General features: G+C 46.3%; 1 protein-coding gene across 3 annotated transcripts in view; it reads left to right on the top strand.

Moving 5' to 3' along the window:
• Positions 1 to 19,274, top strand: part of AOPEP (aminopeptidase O (putative)) — a 562,421-nt gene that overhangs the window by 341,138 nt on the left and 202,009 nt on the right. The gene's annotated exons all lie outside the window — the stretch shown is intronic.

Genomic DNA, 19,274 nt, shown 5'->3' with positions numbered 1-19,274 from the left:
TTTATCATAGTTTGTTTATAGATTTCTCAGCTGCATCTATTAAATTGACTTTTCAACTAGATCATCTGTTTGTGTTTAATAATACAATTGTGGGTAATGGAACAATTAAGCCGTTCTACTCCCACAATAGAAATACATACCTTTGTAAATAGTCGTCGTTCTGTCTTCCTTGAGAAATAAACGCTTTCCAAAGCAGCATTGTATTTTCCTAATAAATAAACAACTAATAGTAGAACTACTGTGCTAATAAGATTGCTTAACACATAAATATTAAGAGAATCCTGATAGTAAAGACAAAATCAAATCAAAAGATCAATACTAAGTTAATAATATTAAACATGAGGGGGGGTATTAGTTTGGAGTGTTCCAGGCGATAACAGTCAAGCTGTGCATCCCAGAATGCCCTGGTCCTTCTCTGTATATACCATGGCCCCGGCCGCAGGCAAGTCAGATTTTCTGTTTGATGCGCAGGATTCAGTTGCACCTTTTTAAACAGGGTGACTGCTCAGGCAGTCCCAAGCTTTGTTGTTTTTTTTTTCTCTTACAGCAAGCAGCACTATGCGTCCTAATGGACGCCCGTGCTGCTGCTCCATCTTCCATCTCCGCAACACCATTGAAGAAACTGGTGATTTCGGTGGGTGCGCCAGCGCAGTGTTTAGACACTGGGCCTGGGACTGCAGCTGCAAGACGCGGGAAGCAAGTAAGGTGGTTCGCCGCTTGCGGTCAACCACGTGGCAGTCCATACATCCAGCAGTGGAGACCTGTCGGAGGTTGCTGTGGTGAGGAACCGGGGCTGACCGCTTCCCTACTAGACCACCGGGGTATATAAATTCTGGCGCTGAGGACAATGGCGACACCCATGTTACCTTTATTATGTCTAAGGGTAAGAAGTAGCATGCTATGTTTATACCCCCTATACATCCTTCCTGGATGGATGTTCATGCCCACTCATGTCAGAGTATGACTTCATCTGCTGCATTTCAGCAAATGCTTCAAACAAACAGACCTTCTAAAGCCAGAAGGTGGTCGGTGTCATCCTATCAGTCCGCCCAACCTGTACATTATGATGCATCTTTGGAAGGGTTTGAAGATGCACAGGGCTCTTTTTAGGAGTCGGTCTCAGGAGAAGAGGACCATCCGTCAGCAGTGGATTTCCCTTCCTTGATTAGGGCGGTCAAATCTATCTTGAACATAGATAATGACGAGCCAGCACCTAGACTTAAGACTACAGTGTTCAACACCAGAAGGTGGTTAAGGCTGAGTTTCCTAAGTCCAAGCAGCTCTCTGAACTTATGGGAGAAGCATGGAGTACTCCTGATAAACGATTCCATGTTACAAAGAAGATAACGGCTTTATACCCCCTCCCACCTGGCGAATGTGCTAACTGGGAAATTCCACCTACTCTGGATGCTGGCCAGGAGCACTACTTTTCCTATACCATCTGCATCCTCACTTAAGGATCCCACAGATAGAAGACTGGAGTCCTGCCACAAATCTGTATTTTCATTGCCTGGAGCTGTTACCTGCCCCGAAATGGCCATGGCCTGGGTGTCTCAGGCCATTGAAGAATGGACAGGGGCACTGGAAGATACTCTTTCAGATGCTACCAGAGAACAGCTGACAATTATCTCCCATATTCAGGATGCGGCCTCCTTTCCGGAAGTGTCCCCCACCAGAAGATTTCTTGTACAACTCTCCCATCAGATTTTACCAGGGTCTTAGCCCTCCAGGAGGCCATTCATTCCATGCTGGGTTCAGGGGTGATAATCCCAGTTCCTTTGGCCCAACAAGGAAGGGGTTATTATTTCAATCTGTTTGTGATTGAGAAGCCCAAACTTGTCCCACCGGCCTATTCTGAATCTGAAATACAACAGATTTATCCATGTGCCCAAGTTCCATATGGAAACTCTTCGGTCAATTATTCTGGCAATGGAACCTGGGGATTTTATGGTGTCCCTGGACATTCAGTATGCATATCTGCATGTGCCTATTTCACCATCCATCCAAAGGTTTCTACGGATTGCACTGCCCTTTGGTTTGTCAACGGCTTCTTGGGTCTTTGCCAAAATAATGGCAGTGATGACAGCTCACCGCAAGCAAAATAATGGCAGTGATAACAGCTCACCGCAAGCGTCAGGGAGTCAGAATACTGCCATACTTGGATGACCTCCTAATATTGGCACAGTCTCCAGTTGTGTTACAACATCATCTCAGACTAACCATTGCCTGCCTACAGATGCACGGCTGGATCATCAATTGGAAAAAGTCTTCTCTTTCTCCAGTACAGCGGATGGTACATCTAGGTGCACTCCTGGATTCTCTGACACAAATGATATTTCTGCCAAGAGACAAGATTCTGGCGCTCCAATTGCGGGTTCGCAAATTTCTCTGCAATCGGAGGGTGTCTATCTACTCAGCGATGCAGGTTTTGGGGGTCCATTGTATCCACCTTGGACATGGTGGAATATTCTCAGTTCCATTCCAGGCCGCTGCAACAACTGATTCTCACCCGGTGGAACGGGCAGTATCAGTTAATACGGTCACAGACGATCCATCTCTCACTGTAGGCTCGACTTTCCCTCTCATGGTGGCTGCAAACGTCTCATCTAGACAAGGGTCGCCCCTTCTGGATACCACCACGGATGCCAGCCTCTGCGTATGGGGCACAGTGACAGGTTGTCATTCTTTTCAGGGAAGATGGACGACCAAGGAAAGTCACCTGTCCATAAACATCCTGGAACTTCGTGCAGTATACAAGGCACTCAATCTGGCACAAGACCTACTTCAAGGCAGGTCGGTCCAAATTCAGTCCGCCAACATGACCGCAGTAGCCTATCTCAACCATCATGGAGGCATGCAAAGTCTGGCAGCCATGAGGGAAGTGACAAAAATTATAGTATGGGCATAATGGGCCTCATTCAGAGGCGGTTGGAGGATGCAAGCTGTCGCTCAGAAACTGGGCGGCCACTTGCATCCTGACCGCCTGCCTCTGTTGCGGTCGTTAGGCTGTGGGTTAACATCCACAGCTCTAACGACCATCGGGGCTTACGACGAGACCCTAGGGTAGGGTCTCACTTGTCGTAAGCCCCGGAGAGCTTCTGGCTCTGTCAGAGCCGGAAGCTCTCCACTGACATCACTAGTGATGTCAGTGGGGCCTCCCCCAAACGGCAGGCGTTCCCATGGGAACGCCTCCATTTGGGCTTCCACCCCCCCGGCTCGCCTTCCAAACGGGGCGAGCTGTCAATCAACATAGACAGCTCGCCCCCTTTGGAAAGAGACCCGCTACGACCAGCGCTGTCGGTCGTAGCAGGTCTCACGCATGTGCACGAGGGAGCCGACTGGCAAAACATTGAGGCGGCCGTGCGGTCATAGACCATACGGCCGCCTCTGAATAAGGTCCAATGTCTTCTTGGACCAATCTTGGCAGTGTTCATTCCAGGAGTCCTCAACTGGGAAGCGAGCTTCCTAAGTCGCCAGGATATACACTCTGGAAAATGGGCTCTCCACCTGAGGTATTTCAGCTCTTGGTGGACAAATGTGGTCTACCCGAAGTAGACCTCATGGCCTCCGGTCACAACCACAAGGTCCCCAGGTACGGGTCCAGTACCAGAGATCCCTCAGCCGACTTTGTGGATGCTCTGGCAGTGAAGTGGGACTTCAAAATATCTCTTTCGTCTGATATCCCTCCTCCCAATGATCCTCAGGAAATTCAAGCAGGAAGGCGACACAGTAATGCTAATATATTCTGCTTGGCCCAGGCGCCATTGGTTCACCGATTTATGAAGTTTATCAATAGACACTCTGTTTCCACTTCCTCTACAGCTGGAACTGTTAGCGCAAGGTCCCTGCCTGCATCCGAACTTACCTCGTCTGTCTTTGATGGCGTGGCTCTTGAGTCTTCCATCTTAAGAGCCAGAGGTTTCAATAGCTCTTTAATACAGATGATGCTTAGGGCACGAAAGCCTTCCTCTGCCTGCATTTATTACAGAGTTTTTCAATGGTGTTCCCACAGAAAATTTTACCCTACGCATTTTAGGGTTTCCCGGGTTATTGCTTTTCCCCAGGCGGGGTTTGACCTCGGTCTCCACCTGGCCACCCTGAGAGTTCAGGTATCTGCGTTGTCAGTTTGGTTCCAGCATAGGATTGCGACCCTGCCAGATGTTAAAACCTTTTTGCAGGCGAGCAATCCTACGCAGGGCCGCCATCAAGGGGGGACTGCCGGTACTTGAGTTCCGGGCCCGATTGATGGACCAATTCACCTTTTTGGTCTGATCGTAATGTGGCGGAGTCAATTAGGCAAGCCCTGCCCCCCACACAACAGCGAATCACGTCATTCCAGAGGGACGGGGCCTAATAATGCAAGGTGTCCGTCTAATCGTAATGGGGGTGGAGCCAATGTGGCAAGCCCCGTCACCCGCGAATGAGTCATTCTGGCGGGGCCTAATAATGCAAGGTGCCCGCCACCCATTATAGCAACCAGCTGGTGCCTCAGAAGTGTAAGTAATAAGTATGTTTGTATATGTCTGTATGTGTTAGTGTGTATAAATTGGAATGTATGTGTTTAGTGTGTATAAATGTATATGTCTGTATGTGTTAGTATGTATATATGCATATGTATATGTCTGTATGTGTTAGTGTGTATACATTTGTATGTATATATCTGTATGTGTTAGTGTGTATGTATGTGTTACAGCAGGGGTGGCCAGACTTTTGGACTCGGCGATCTACTTTTAAAACTTAAAACCTTTTGTGTTCTACTGCGCCAAAAACAGGGGCGTGGTATGCAAAAAAGGAGGCATGACCTCACAGCAAGGGACGTGGGGGTCTGTCCTGGCAAACTCACACATAGTATCCCCAATTCAAGTTACTCCACACAACAGCACAATCTTATTCACATTACACCACATAGTAGTGTCCCTTATTCATGGTACGACACACAGTAGTGCCCTTATACACAATGAGTGCCCCTTATACAATGCCCATGGTAGTAGTGCCCCATATGCAATGCCCACTGTAGTAGTGCCCCTTATGCAATGCCCCCAATAGTAGTGCCCTTTATGCAGTGCCCCCAGTAGTAGTGCCCTTTATGCAATGCCCCCAGTAGTTGTGCCCATTATGCAGTTCCCCTGTAGTTGTGCCCATTATGCAATGCACCCTGTATTAGAGCCCCTTATGCAGTGCCCCCAGTAGTGCCCCTTATACAGTGCCCTAGAGGCAGTGCCCCCAGTTGAGCCCTTTATGCAGTGCCCCCAGTAGTGCCCTTAATGCAGTGCCCCAGTAATGCCCCTTGTGCTGCTCCCCCACTAATGCCCGTAATGCTGTGCCCCCAGTACTGGTGCCCCCTCCCCTGGGCATTACTTACCTGACCAATGCTCCCGTGTGGGTCAACCACTGCCTGCCTCCAGCAGGCGCGCAGGCTCTTCACATCGCGGGAGACACGGGTGACGTCATGATGTCACCCACGCTCCCGCGCACAGCATCACTGGGAATGCTGGCCTCTGAAGCAATCAGAGGCTTCTTAGGTTTCTGATCTCTTCAGAGACCAGCATTCCCAGGAACTGCAACAGCTTGGCCGCGATCTACCGGCGGGAGCTCCGCAATCTACCGGTAGATCGCGATCGACCTTTTGGCTGGCCCTGTGTTAGAGTGTATATATGTGTATGTATGTTTTAGTGTGTATGTATGTGTATGTACGTATGTTAGTATGGATATATGTGTTAGTGTGTGTATATATGTGTTAGACATGGCGCCTCTGCTGAACAATTGTGCAAGGCAGCCACTTGGTCTTTTGTCCACACATTTATCAAGTTTTATGTGTTTGATACTTTTGCCTCTCAGGATGCTTCCTTTGGGCGGCGGATTCTCCTTTCTGATCAGGAGCTTCCCCACCCTTAAGGGAACTACTTTAGGACATCCCCAAGGTAATTCCTGTGGACCCTGAAGAAGAAAATAAGAATTATGGTACACTTACCTTTGTTAACTCGCTTTCTTCGAGGTCCACAGGGCTTCCACCCTGACGCTCCTGGCCTCAATGGGTAATCTTTTTTCTGGGGTTCACTAATTCCCTCTTCTTTTTTGAGTGTTTCTTGTGTACATTGTCCTTCCTTCTCTTCTCCTTCTACTCCCTTAGGCTTGTTACAAAACTGACTTGCCTGTGGCCAGGGGCGTGGTACAGTGCATCCAGAAAGTATTCACAGCGCTTCACTTTTTCCTCATTTTGTCATGTTACAGCCTTATTCCAAAATGGAATAAATTCATTTTTGTCCTCAAAATTCTACGCACAATACCCCATAATGACAACGTGTAAACGTTTTTGGGAGATTTTTGCAAATTTAATGTAAAAAAACCCCTAAGAAATAACATGTACATAAGTATTCACAGCCTTTACAATGAAGTTCAAAATTGAGCTCAGGTGCATCCCTTTTCCACTGATCATCCTTGAGATGTTCCTGCAGCTTAAGTACCTACACCCTGTGGTAAATTCAATTGATTGGACATGATTTTGCAAGGCATTCACCTGTCTATATAAGGTCCCACACTTGACAGTGCATGTCAGTCCAAGGAATTGTCTGTAGACCTCTGAGACAGGATTGTCTCGAGGCACAAATCTGGGGAAGGGTACAGAAAAATTTCTGCTGCTTTGAAGGTCCCAGTGAGCACAGTGGCCTCCATCATCCGTAAATGGAAGAAGTTCGTAACCACCTGGACTCTTCCTAGAGTTGGCCGGCCATCTAAACTGAGCGATCGGGGGAGAAGGGCCCTGGTCAGGGAGGTGACTAAGAACCCGATGGTCACTTTGTCAGAGCTACAGCATTCCTCTGTGGAGAGAGGAGAACCTTCCAGAAGGACAACCATCTCTGCAGCAGTTGACCAATCAGACCAGTATGGTAGAGTGGCCAGACGGAAGCCACTCCTTAGTAAAAAGCACATGGCACCCCACCTGGAGTTTGCCAAAATGCACCTGAAGGACTCTCATACCATGAGAAACAAAATTCTCTGGTCTGATGAGACAAAGATTGAACTCTCGCGTGAATACCAGGCGTTATGTTTGGAGTAAACCAGGCACCGCTCATCACCAGGCCAATACCATCTACAGTGAAGCATGGTAGTGGCAGCATCATGCTGTGGGGATAATTTTTAGCAGCAGGAGCTGGGAGACTAGTCAGGATAGAGGGAAAGATGAATGCAGCAACGTACAGAGACATCCTGGATGAAAACCTGCTCCAGGGCGCTCTTGACCTCAGACTGGGGCGACAGTTCATCTTTCAGCAGGACAATGACCCTAAGCACACAGCCAAGATATCAAAGGAGTGGCTTCAGGACAACTCTGTGAATGTCCTTGAGTGGCCCAGCCAGAGCCCAGACTTGAATCCAATTGAACATCTCTGGAGATATCTGAAAATGGCTGTGCACTGACGCTTCCCATCCAACATGATGGATCTTGAGAGGTGCTGCAAAGAGGAATGGGCGAAACTGCCCAAAGATAGGTGTGCCAAGCTTGTGGCATCATATTCAAAAAGACTTGAGGCTGTAAAGGTGCATCAACAAAGTATTGAGCAAAGGCTGTGAATACTTAATTATGTACATGTGATTTCTTACTTGTTTTTTTTTAATTAAATTTGCAAAAATCTCCATAAAACTTTTTACACGTTGTCATTATGGGCTATTGTGTGTAGAATTTTGAGGACAAATTTGAAATAAGGCTGTAAAATAACAAAATGTGGAAAAAGTGAAGTGCTGTGAATACTTTCTGGATGCACTGTATATAGGGAGGAGGACCAGGGCATTCTGGGATGCACAGCTTGATTGTTTGGTGCCTGGATCACTCCAACCTAATACCCTCCCTCCCCCCCCCAAGGTAATTCCTATGGACCTCGAAGAAAAAGAGTTAACAAAAGTAAGTCTACCATAACTCTTATTTTCATCATAATTTTTTGATTTATAGCTATGTACTAATAGCACAAGGCAAGAGATTTCACAGAAAATAAGCACTGCAGATCGTAGTTCCCATTATTATCAATAGGGACTACAATCTCTACCCTATGTACCAAACTCCAAAAGTAAAGCTTCTCAGAGTTTGGCCTCGGTAGTGTAAACTACTTTAAGCCTATGGAGGCTTAAGAGCATGAGAGCGCCGGCGGATGCCGACGCTGTGCTCATGGGCAGTGTCCGCTTCCACTGGGGAAGTCTTTCACAAAGACTTGTACAATATGCCAGGTATATAACCGATGTCCCTGAGAGTTCCCCTTTGTACATAGCGGGATATTTTCATAAAAAAATTAGTGTATAAGCTTATCTCAACAAGAAGTAAACATAGAAATTCTGAATCCAAAATGTTATACACACACACACAAACTGGTGCTTGACAGTTTGTTAACCCTTCAGAATTTTCTATATGTCTGCTGAAATTTGGCCTGAAACTACTTCAGATTTTCACACAAGTCCTAACAGTAGATAAAGAGAATCAAATCAAACAAATTAGGCAAAAAAATTAGACATGCTCATTTTTTTTTAAAGAAATTAGAGTCAGGTATTTTCAATCTGTGGGATGGCAATAAAGGTATGAGTGGACAACCTATCTTTTTAAAGGAACAGGGATCTATCAAAGTCTGATGTTCACAGCACATTTTTGTGGAAATGTATCATGCCATGTACAAAGGAGATTTCTGAGGACCTCAGAAGAAGAGTTGTTGACTCTCACCAATCTGGAAAAGGTTACCAAACCAACTCTAAAGAGTTTGGACTCCACCATTCAACAGTCAGACAGATTGTGTCCAAATGGAGGAAATTCCAGACCAATATTACCCTCCTCTGGATTGGTCGACCAACAAAGATCATGCCAAGAGCAAGGCATCTAATAGTTCGCAAGGTCACAAAGGAACCCAAGGTAACCTCTAAGCAACGGAAGGTCTTTCTCACATTAGCTATTGTTTATGAGTCCACCATCAGAAGGACACTGAACAACAATGGTGTGCATGGCAAGATTGCAAGGAAAAAGATGCTGCTCTCCAAAAAGAAACTTGCTGCCCATCTACAATTTGCTATAGATCACCTGGACAAGCCAAAAGACTATTGGAACAATGTTTTGTGGACAGAGGAGCTTCTTGGTTTAAATGAGAAGCGTTATGTTTGGAGAAAGGAGAACACTGCATTCCAGCATAAAAACCTCATACCATCTGTGACACACAGTGGTAGTGGTGGTATCATGGTTTGTGCCTGTTTTGCTGCATCTGGCCCAGGACGACTTGCCATCATTGATGGGACAATGAATTCTGAATTATACCAGAATATTCTAAAGGAAAATGTCAGGACATCTGTCCATGAACTGCATCTCAAGAGAACGTGGGTCATGCAGCAAGACAACGACCCAAAGCACACAAGTCATTTGACCAAAGAATGGTTAAAGAAAAATAAATGTAATGTTTTGGACTGGCCAAGTCAAAGTCCTGACCTTAATCCAATCGAAATGTTGTGGAAGGACCTGAAGCGAGCAGTTCATGGGAGGAAACCCACCAACATAACAGAGTTGAAGCTGTTTTGTATGGAGGAATGAGGTAAAATTCCTCCAAGCCAATGTTCAAGGCTAATCAACAATTACCGGAAACGTTTAGAAGCAGCTATTGCTGCACAAGGGGGTCATACCAGATACTGAAAGCAAAGCTTCACATACTTTCGACACTCACAAATATGTGAGATTGGATAATTTTTATCAATAAAAAAATAAGCACGTCTAATTTTTTTGTCTCATTTGTTTGTTTTGATTCTCATTATCTACTTTTAGGACTTGTGTGAAAATTTGGGGTAGTGTTAGGCCAAATTTAAGCCGAAATATAGAAAGTACTGAAAAGTTCACAAACTTTCAAGCACCACTGTGTGTATGTATGTATTATATATATATATATATATATATATATATATATAATGTCATTCCATGTGAATCACCTGACTGCCTCCACTGTGGTTGCAGGGCATGGCATCTCTGGTGCTGGCGGAGACTGCAGAGACCCTGGGCGCATGCAGGCAGCAGCATAGCGAAGGGCAGAAGGCTATGGAATGAACAGTGACATTCGGAGCCTCACACCTAGGTCCCCGCGGCTTCTGATGCCAATCTGTGCATGGTCTCCATCTCCGCTTTACACTTCCCGCAGGCAGAATAGAGGAGGCAGAGCCACACTGATTGAATGGGTCGGGAACATGCTGCTCTGCATATGACAGGCACATAATGAAACGCCCATGCCTGTAACCATCTCCAGGGGAGCGTTTTATTTTTATTTTTTTATTTTTAGCGATTAGCTTTATTAAAAGTACCTGGCTTGTAAAAATTAGTAGCCAGGACTAAAATCTTGGTCGCCATGGCGACCTGGCCCCCGGAATTTGTCGAGCCCTGCAGATAGTGCATGCGGTATAAAGTACCAGATTGATAACGGCAATGCACTACAGTGAATATACCATAGTATGAGAATGTACTGTAACATGTAATAAAGTATAATGTAACATATGTATAATAATAAGAACGTGCACGTGCCCAAAAAAGAAGGTGTGGCCTTGTGTCAAGGGGTGCACCTTTGTGTGAAATGCCATGCCCGCACGCCACTGCCCCGTTTTCATCATTTTGGGGGCATGCTCACCGCTCCGGAAGCTGATGGGCAAACCCCAATATTTTCTTACCTATATGATTTCTCTGCAACGGACAGCCTCTAAAGAAATTGATCCTTTCTGGACAGGCAGTGTCTTGAGTCATTATTCTCTATTCATGCAGGAGATCACAGGGCCTTGAAGCCGCCTGTTTGCGTAGGAATAAAGCCAATGTCATCAACATGCAACAGTCCACCAACCATCCTTATACCTCCCCAGCACAATTTCCTCTTATCCATCAGCACCACAGTAACTGCCCCTCTGGCCCTGTTTCACCTGCAGTAAGTGCCCCCTGCCCCTATATCACCCACAGTAAGCGCCCCCTGCTCCTACATCACCCACATTAAGTGCCCCCTGCCCCTGTATCACCCACAATTAGTGCCCCCTACCCCTATATCACCCACATGAAGTGCCCCCTGCCACTGTATCACCCACAATTAGTGCCCCCTACCCCTATATCACCCACATTAAGTGCCCCCTGCCCCTGTATCACCCACAATTAGTGCCCCCTACCCCTATATCACCCACATTAAGTGCCCCCTGCCCCTGTATCACCCACAATTAGTGCCCCCTACCCCTATATCACCCACATTAAGTGCCCCCTGCCCCTATATCACCCACAGTAAGTGCGCCCCTGCTCCTATATCACCCAGAGTAAGTGCCTCCTGCCACTGTATCACCCACAATGAATTTCCCACTGCCCCTATATCACCCACAGTGTCTCCCTGCCTTGTTTCACCAACAGTTAGTGCCACCCCTGCCCTTGTATCACCCACAATTAATGTCCCACTGCCCCTATATCACCCACAGTTAATGTCCCCCTGCCCTGTTTCACCAACAATTAGTGCCATCCCGGCCCCTGTGTCACCAACAATTAGTGCCACCCTGCTATACCACAATTAGGGCCCCCCGTATCACCCACAGTTATTCCCCCCCGCCCCTGAATCACCTTCAAGTCTTCCCTCGAATCACCAGCAGTAAGAGCCCCCCAGCTCCTGTATCAGCAAGGCCTTAGTAGGCCTTTACCTCCTCCCACAGAAGCGTCTTGTCCCAGTTAATGGTGCTGTCGGTTTGCAGCCGGGGCTGTCCGTGAGCCGGGATTGTCTCTTCATGGATGGCTTCACCAGCACCTCCTCTCTGGCTTTCTCCTCAGTGCTACTTAGCTGGAGCTGCCTGCTGTACATGCCAGAGAGTACTTCTCCTCCTCCTCCTCCATGATGCTGCTGATGATGCTTGGCTTGCTTGTGACTCGGCTCCACCCACCTTCGGCCTCCTCCTTACTGCTCGGTGCTGTCAGAGCTGGACTGCTCTGTTCGTCTTCTCCCCCCAAGATGCTGCTGTGCTCATACTCATAACCCTGCTCGACCCTCCTCCCACAGTCACCTGCGGCCCCTCCTACCACAGTCACCCGCGGCCCCTCCTCTGACAGTCACCCGCTGCCCGTCCTCACACACTTTACCGGCATGCCCCGTATCATTCACCTGCCGCCGCTGCCGGAATGTTTTTTTTTTTTTTTAAATAAAGTAAAGAAATATAAAACCCATCTGACAGGGGGCCGCGGCCCCACAGTGTGTCGGCCCATTGTGAAAATTCCAGCAAAATTCTATGGCCAATCTGCTCCTGAATATATACCATAAAAATTCCCTGCACATTGTGATGCTATATTTTATATGCTGTTTTCACACAAGAATACTAGTAGAATTCATATCCTTTTACTATTTAGCACCAGGAGTTTGGTAGTGATTTCATTACCTGCTGTGTGTAATAAGGCTGCAGACAGCAAAATTATGAGAAACTTCTATTCTGCATCCAGTATTAGTAAATTCCACACGGTTACTCATTTGAAAAACAGCATTTCAGTTTACATCAATGTAAAGCAATCTACAGCTGAATATCGATATACAGTTTTTACATTTTCCTAGAATAAGCATTAAAATATACTTTGTTGTATCTTGGCATAACCTTTACAAGAGCTACCAGATTATTTGCCTAATTCGACACACTGTGTAAGGCACTAAATAATGTCCCAACATACTTCCAATCCAAAGGAAAAATCAGATTCTTCATGGATACTTTTAGTTTATATTTACTTGATACTTCTTCTCTCCAAGGACCCCACAAATATATATCCAGAAATGAGATAACAAATGATCAATAGCATTGCCACCCAAAGCAGCCAGAAAGAGCTAGAGAGTGGAGGCAAGCCTTGGGGAGTGACTGCTTACACCGTTTTTGCCCTCTGTTTTCTGTATCTAATTATGAGGGTCCTTGGAGAGTAGAAGTATCACTTTTGTGACTGATTTTCCTACCACTGGCTGTCAGCAGGACCTCCACATAATCAGCCGGCAGTTCCAGGATGCTTTGTGCTGTGCTAAGTGCATACTGTGGGTTTAATACACCTGTGCTGTATTTAATTTTTCCATCCAATGAATGGAAACAGAAGGGTTGGGGAGATGAGTGATCTAGAGGTCATTGAACTCAATGGGGGAAAGGCGTGCATGTGAACGAATTAAACAGAAAGAGAAACAGTGGTGCCTGGACATGAGTTCCTTTACATAACATTCATGACTGACATGGATGTGGAGAAAAGGACATATTCCCATCTTCTATGAGGACAACCTCGTACATGGGCAGCTGTAAACCCTAGTTCCCGCCATCTCCCTACTGTGTACAGGGAGAGTGATGGGCTGCTGCATGATAGAACTGAAACTGCCTGATTGTTCCTGTTGTTACATGGTGGATGGTGGGGATGGCTACAAGTGCTGGTATGTCACTACCACATAGTGTATGCCCCCCACCCCCTTCATGTACATAAGTCACAGCTGGCTGATAAGTACAGAGCTATGGCCTGACTGCTATCTGTTGTCTGATTATTTTTGTGCTTTCCATATGTATGTATATAATCATTTTGCAAATCAATAAAAAATAATTAAGCAAAGAAACTTTAGTACATCTGGGTAATTTAGCTGTGCCCAGTGGCGTAACTATAGAGGGTGCGCTTGCTATGGGGCCCGGCGGCTTAGGGGGCCCGCCAGCCCAGCAAGCATCCCCCTGCACCCTCTGTAGCACGGCCGGCCAAGACTTGCTGGTGCAACTGGGAATGCTGGTTTCTGAAACGATCAGAGACTAAAGACACCTCTGATAGCTTCAGAGGCCAGCGTTCCCAGTGATACAGTGCACGGGTGACGTCATGACATCACCCTCGTTACCCATGATGAGAGGAGCCTGTGTCTGCTGCTGGATCTAGTTAGATCCAGTTAGCAGCAGCGTCTACGCGGGAGAGCTGACGGTGTGGATTAGATAGTTGCCAAGCAGCCAGCATGAAGAGAAGTAAGTACTGCACAGGGGAGGGGGGTCACAGCATAAGTGGCACTACTAGGGGTATCACTGAGGGCATAGCATTACTGAGGGCACTGCATTAGGAGCATTACTGGGGGAACTGCATAAGGGGTACTACTGAGGGCACTGCATAATGGGCACTACTGGGGGTACTGCATAATGGGCACTACTGGGGGCACTGCATAAGGGGCTTTAATACAGGGGGGCATTGCATAAGGGGCACTAATACAGGGGCATTGCATAATGGGCACAACTACAGGGGATACTGCATAATAGGCACAACTACAGGGGCCTTGTATAATGGGCACTGCATAAGTTGCACAACTACAGGGGGTATTGACAACTTCAGGGGCACTGTATAGGTAGACCTATGGGGGCCCTGAGGAAATATTGCTATGGTGCCCCCATACCTCTGGTTACGACCCTGGCTGTGCCACATTATAGGCTTATATTTACATTATTTGGGTTGTCATCTACAACTAGTAAGTGTAATAACATTATTTACTCAATGCCAGTAGCGGCTCCAGGCACAGGCAAGCCGGTCCATCGCCCGGAGCGCTACTATTTCCGGAGGGCGTAGGAAACGCCCACCGCCCTCCCAGCGCTATGGGAGCGGAGGAGGGAAGGGGCAGAAACACAGGACGGCGCTGGGCGCCGGCCCTGCTCAATGCTGGAATGAAGGTCCTGGTGAACACTGTTGCTTATCTATTGTGTTACACTAACCATGGCTGTAGTCACCTCTGCTCAAGGACATTTATGAGTGTGAGTCCTTTCAGAGAACAGATAGAACAGATTTGATTGCTAAAACACTGGGGCTTATATATTTATATATGAGACATAGCATGACCTCTACGTCAACTACGAGATGTAAACTTGCTTCATATATAAAGCAGGACATCAAGCAATTTGACATAACTTAAAAATGCACGTTTTCTCAAAAATATATGAATTACTTCAAAGGGTGAAAGTTGTAAAATGACTCAATGCCGTTGAGTTTATAATCATTTGCAACTTACACAATCCATAAAAGCTAAACAATACTAATAATGACTCTGCCTAAACTCATGGCATAGCTCCTCCCTTTCTCCTAGGGAAGATGATATTGTACAGATGTGCTCCACTGTCCTTGCTCTTTCCAGACCGGATACTGTAAGAGAAACAGTTGACATGAGTTGTTAATTTTATGACTGCAGCTGAAAATAAAAGTGCTTCTAATTTCCAGTGGGACTGGACAGATCAAATATTTGCTTCAAAAGGTCAATTTAGTTACTGAGCCTAAAGCTGCTGGTAGGAAACACTTGGCTACAGCAAATGATCTACTGTGTATAAGATCTTTGCTGTTAATTTGATACATATATTAAGGGTATATTACAAATAAAAAGTTACATATTTCCCCCTAATCTTCCATCCCAAATGAACTATGGGCCTGATTCAGACCCGGCCGCGAGTGCTGAGCGCTCGCAACCGGGTCGATGGTGCCCCACAGCGCATGCGCATGACGCAGCCGGCTTCGTTGCTTCGGGTCTCGCACCGAAGGGGGCGAGCTGGCGATGTTGAGTAACAGCTCGCCCCCTTTGGTGGGTTGGCCGGGGGGGGTGGCTGCCCAAACGGAGGCGTTCCCATGAGAACGCCTGCCGTTTGGGAGTGGCCCCACTAACATCACAAGTGATGTCAGTGGAGAACTTCCGGCTCTGTTAGAGCCGAAAGCTCTCTGGGGCTTGCGATGAATGAGACCCTACCACAAGGGTCTCGTCACAAGCCTGATGGTCGCGATGGTCTTGACCATCGCGACCATCATCATGGCCGCTCGCTATAGCTGTAGGTGGTCACCCACAGATATACGAGCGGCCAAGAAGCCGCACCAAAAATAAAAAAGCCCTTCCCTGATTCAGAGCGAGCACTCTGTCAGAGCGAGCTGCTCTGAATCAGGCCCTATGTTTACTAATTAAAGAGAGTAAAGGAATACACTTTTCTTGGATGGATTTATATTCTTTTACAATCCTCATTATTGTCACTTGGAAACTCGTTATGCAATTAAGTGGCAATTATATATAAGGTTTATTTTGTAATATAAATTAATATTACATAGATACGCATCAATGATAGGCACTTAACTTGCCTTGTAGTGGTGTCAGAACTATGGTCCTCATTCAGCAGGGAATCTGCACAGGCAGCTGACCCGTTCTGCGCTTGTGAAGAACGGGTCTGCGATCCCGCACGGAGACTGGCAGCAGCCTGTCAGTGATTGACAGTCTGTTGCCATTTGTGGGTGGGGAGTGGGACGGAGATTTCCTGGCTTCCTCCTCTCATCTGTGGCGGCCGGCTGCGTGATCCCATGGGTCACCTTAGCCGGCCGATGTTCCGCAGATTATCTGATGCTGCGTTGGACAATGCAGCTCAGATAAGTAATGCACAGGGGGCGTGATGCTTCCTGCTGCATTACCATATCTGCACAGATGGAATTGCAAAGCTGCCTGCGAGCAGCTGTGCAATTCTGTCCGAAGCTGAATCAGGCCCTATGTGTGATACTATTTATTGATTTATGTAAATGTCAAAAGCAAATCTTTTTTTCGCTTTTATTTCTATGTGCCCCAGTTATGTGGAGGCCCTGAACATCATTAATCACCACAACCTACTGCCCCATAGCTGCTATATGTCTGCTCAAGAGGCCAGCCACACCAAACACCATCAGCTTCTCCTCTTTATCTTGAACAGTATTTGGAGGTATATTTGCCTTATGACCAGGTCCTCTTACAAACAAAGGGGTAACACACATAAAACAAGATGCCCCGGGACTCCCACATCATATCTTCACAATATGTCATGTTTATGTATAGAAAAATGAGAGAGATATATTTGCAATTTCCCATTATTGCAGTATCTGTGGCCTGAAACTGACTGTAATGTCCATTTGTCCAATGGTATTGTTCATGTTCATAACTACTGTGAAGAGGACCATCATTGGCATCTGAGAGTGGGGTCATCTCCTTACGACATCTACCAAAATGTCTAATAGTGATACAGCCCCAGTGAGCCCCTAGAGGGGTCAGATCCCATTCAATTTTACTAGCTATATTAGCCTTCTGCAAATAGAAGCTTTCTTAGCATCCATGAATTTGAGAACAGGCCTCTGCTTAAGAACCCCTCCTCTAACCACCCATTACTGACTATACCTGTCTGCTTGTGACTCTGACCTTTAGCTTCTATTCTGACCTATCATACCTGTCCTGACTATTATGCTGGGTACACACTGGCCAACATATTAGGTCATTGTGCAGTGTATATGGACGGTCATCCAACAGCCTGTACACCTTCTCCAGAGCCCGCCGGTGACTGACATCACAACTGGGTGGGCGCATGTAAATGCCAGCCTAGTTGTGACGTCTGGCACAACACATTGGGCTGACGATTGCACTTACCAATCATCTACCCACCTTAGGCCTGTACATTGGTATGTTTATGTGACAATTCACTGTCTCCTATTCCATTCACTGTAATATACTGGTGGTTAACAAAAGGGGCCCACAAACTGTTAGCATCTTACTTCATAGTCCATTCCCTCCCTGTGTTTGTCTGTGGGGTGGGGTCCCTGGTGGAGATCTGATGCCCATTGGCCTATATGAACCATGTGAGCCAGTACCAACTGGTAGCACCAAGATGGCTCATTGAATATCGTCTGTGGTTCAGCACATGCATGGTAAACTGGACAGTGGTCTTACTTTACATAAAACAAAATGATAAACAATAAACACAGGGGTTTAACTAGAAGAGGCTGGGTCTCAGCAATTTTTAGCCCCCATCTGCACCATTAGCTCAGCTCTGTCTCTAGGGCCTTACCTACGTATTCACATTTTTTTTTATCAAATAAGTAATGTTGTCGGCAACAGTATGGGGTTTGATCCAGTTGTAGTTATAATGCAACATTTTGGGGGACAACCCCTCCAAAGAGCTGGACATTAAAGAAAGATGAACATCAGAAGTACATTTTATATGTAATTAATATTTTTCCTTACACACATCCGTAATGTTTAGCAAGACTGCGAAAACATCGGTACAATCGATTACTATCGCAGCCTCCCGCACACTTGCACAAGCTCTGACATTACTCAGAAATTGTTAACTTCAGCGCACGCTGTCAGGTCTCAGGCCGCGTAGGGCACCGCAGTGGATAATTTATGTACGCCCATGCAACAAATTTCAAACACACTGGAACACCTGCGTTTCGCCGATGACCCCCCCTCCCACTGCCACCACCCATAAACGGTACTTCCTGTCAATTGCTCTGCGATGGGTCTGTGTAGTCACTGTGATCGCAACAATCGACCGATTGCGTGCATCTTAGCAACTGTGATCCAAGCTGAATCAGGCCCTAAGTCAGCCGTAACTGGAATCAATATATAGTAAGCAACCGTTATTATTTATCATGTAATTGTAATGCCCAATTATAAGCCAGCATTAGAATCAGTAAAACATTCCTAATAAAGTGCCACCATTAGTATTAATGCCTAAAAAATCCCTAGTGGCAAGGCATAGTGGCAATTTATGTTAGCAGTGGCAACAATGCCCATTAATAAACCAACTGTATTGCTACAGTCCCACACCCCCAGTAAAAACTGCCACCTGCAAGAACTACCTAGCAGTGTAGCAGTGGCTTCCCATTGCAAGCACCTTATGCTAATACCGGCCGGACAGGCAGTCTCAGAGGGAGGTTCTTTCTCCTCCTAGGACTGCCAGTCTGGACTGCAATCAGCAGAGAGAGTGCTTCCCTTGTTATAACGGCAACCCTAGTCAGCTTCTAGGGGCTGCAGCCGATTCCTGGTTGTTGATTTGTGCTCATGTGCGGGATCGCAATCCCATGGATACGCACATTTCACACTGGCAGACCCCCCAGGTCTTATAAGTAGGAACTGCCAATGCTAATGTGACGATGTCCACTAAAATTCCAACAGTGATATCTATTAAAAATAATAAAGTTAATAAATACATAAAGTTGTAGCGATGCCAACTCCAGAAGTAATGCTCCAATAATAAGCCAGTAATGGCAGTAATTACTAATAAACCATTTTCTTCTTGTTCCCAATAAAATGGTTTCTGTGATTATTCCAGCTTGTGCCCTGTGATTCTTACCGTCTCGTGTCACTTTATATCACTGTTTCACTGCAGGCTGCTAATTGGTCACCACAAACGGTGGCATAGGGACAGCAAGTGGAAAAGGTAAAATAATCAGTTATCAAAATTACACTTTCATACTAATGCTCCCTGGGTGTTCTTATGTCCAAAGCTGTTGGAAGAGAACAGAA

Source organism: Taudactylus pleione, unplaced genomic scaffold (genome assembly GCF_031769625.1).
Source record: "Taudactylus pleione unplaced genomic scaffold, aTauple2 ptg000095l, whole genome shotgun sequence".
NCBI classification, from domain to species: Eukaryota; Metazoa; Chordata; class Amphibia; order Anura; family Myobatrachidae; genus Taudactylus; species Taudactylus pleione.
The sequence above is the reverse complement of the archived record's forward strand: the minus strand, read 5'-3'. Positions and strand labels throughout refer to the sequence as shown.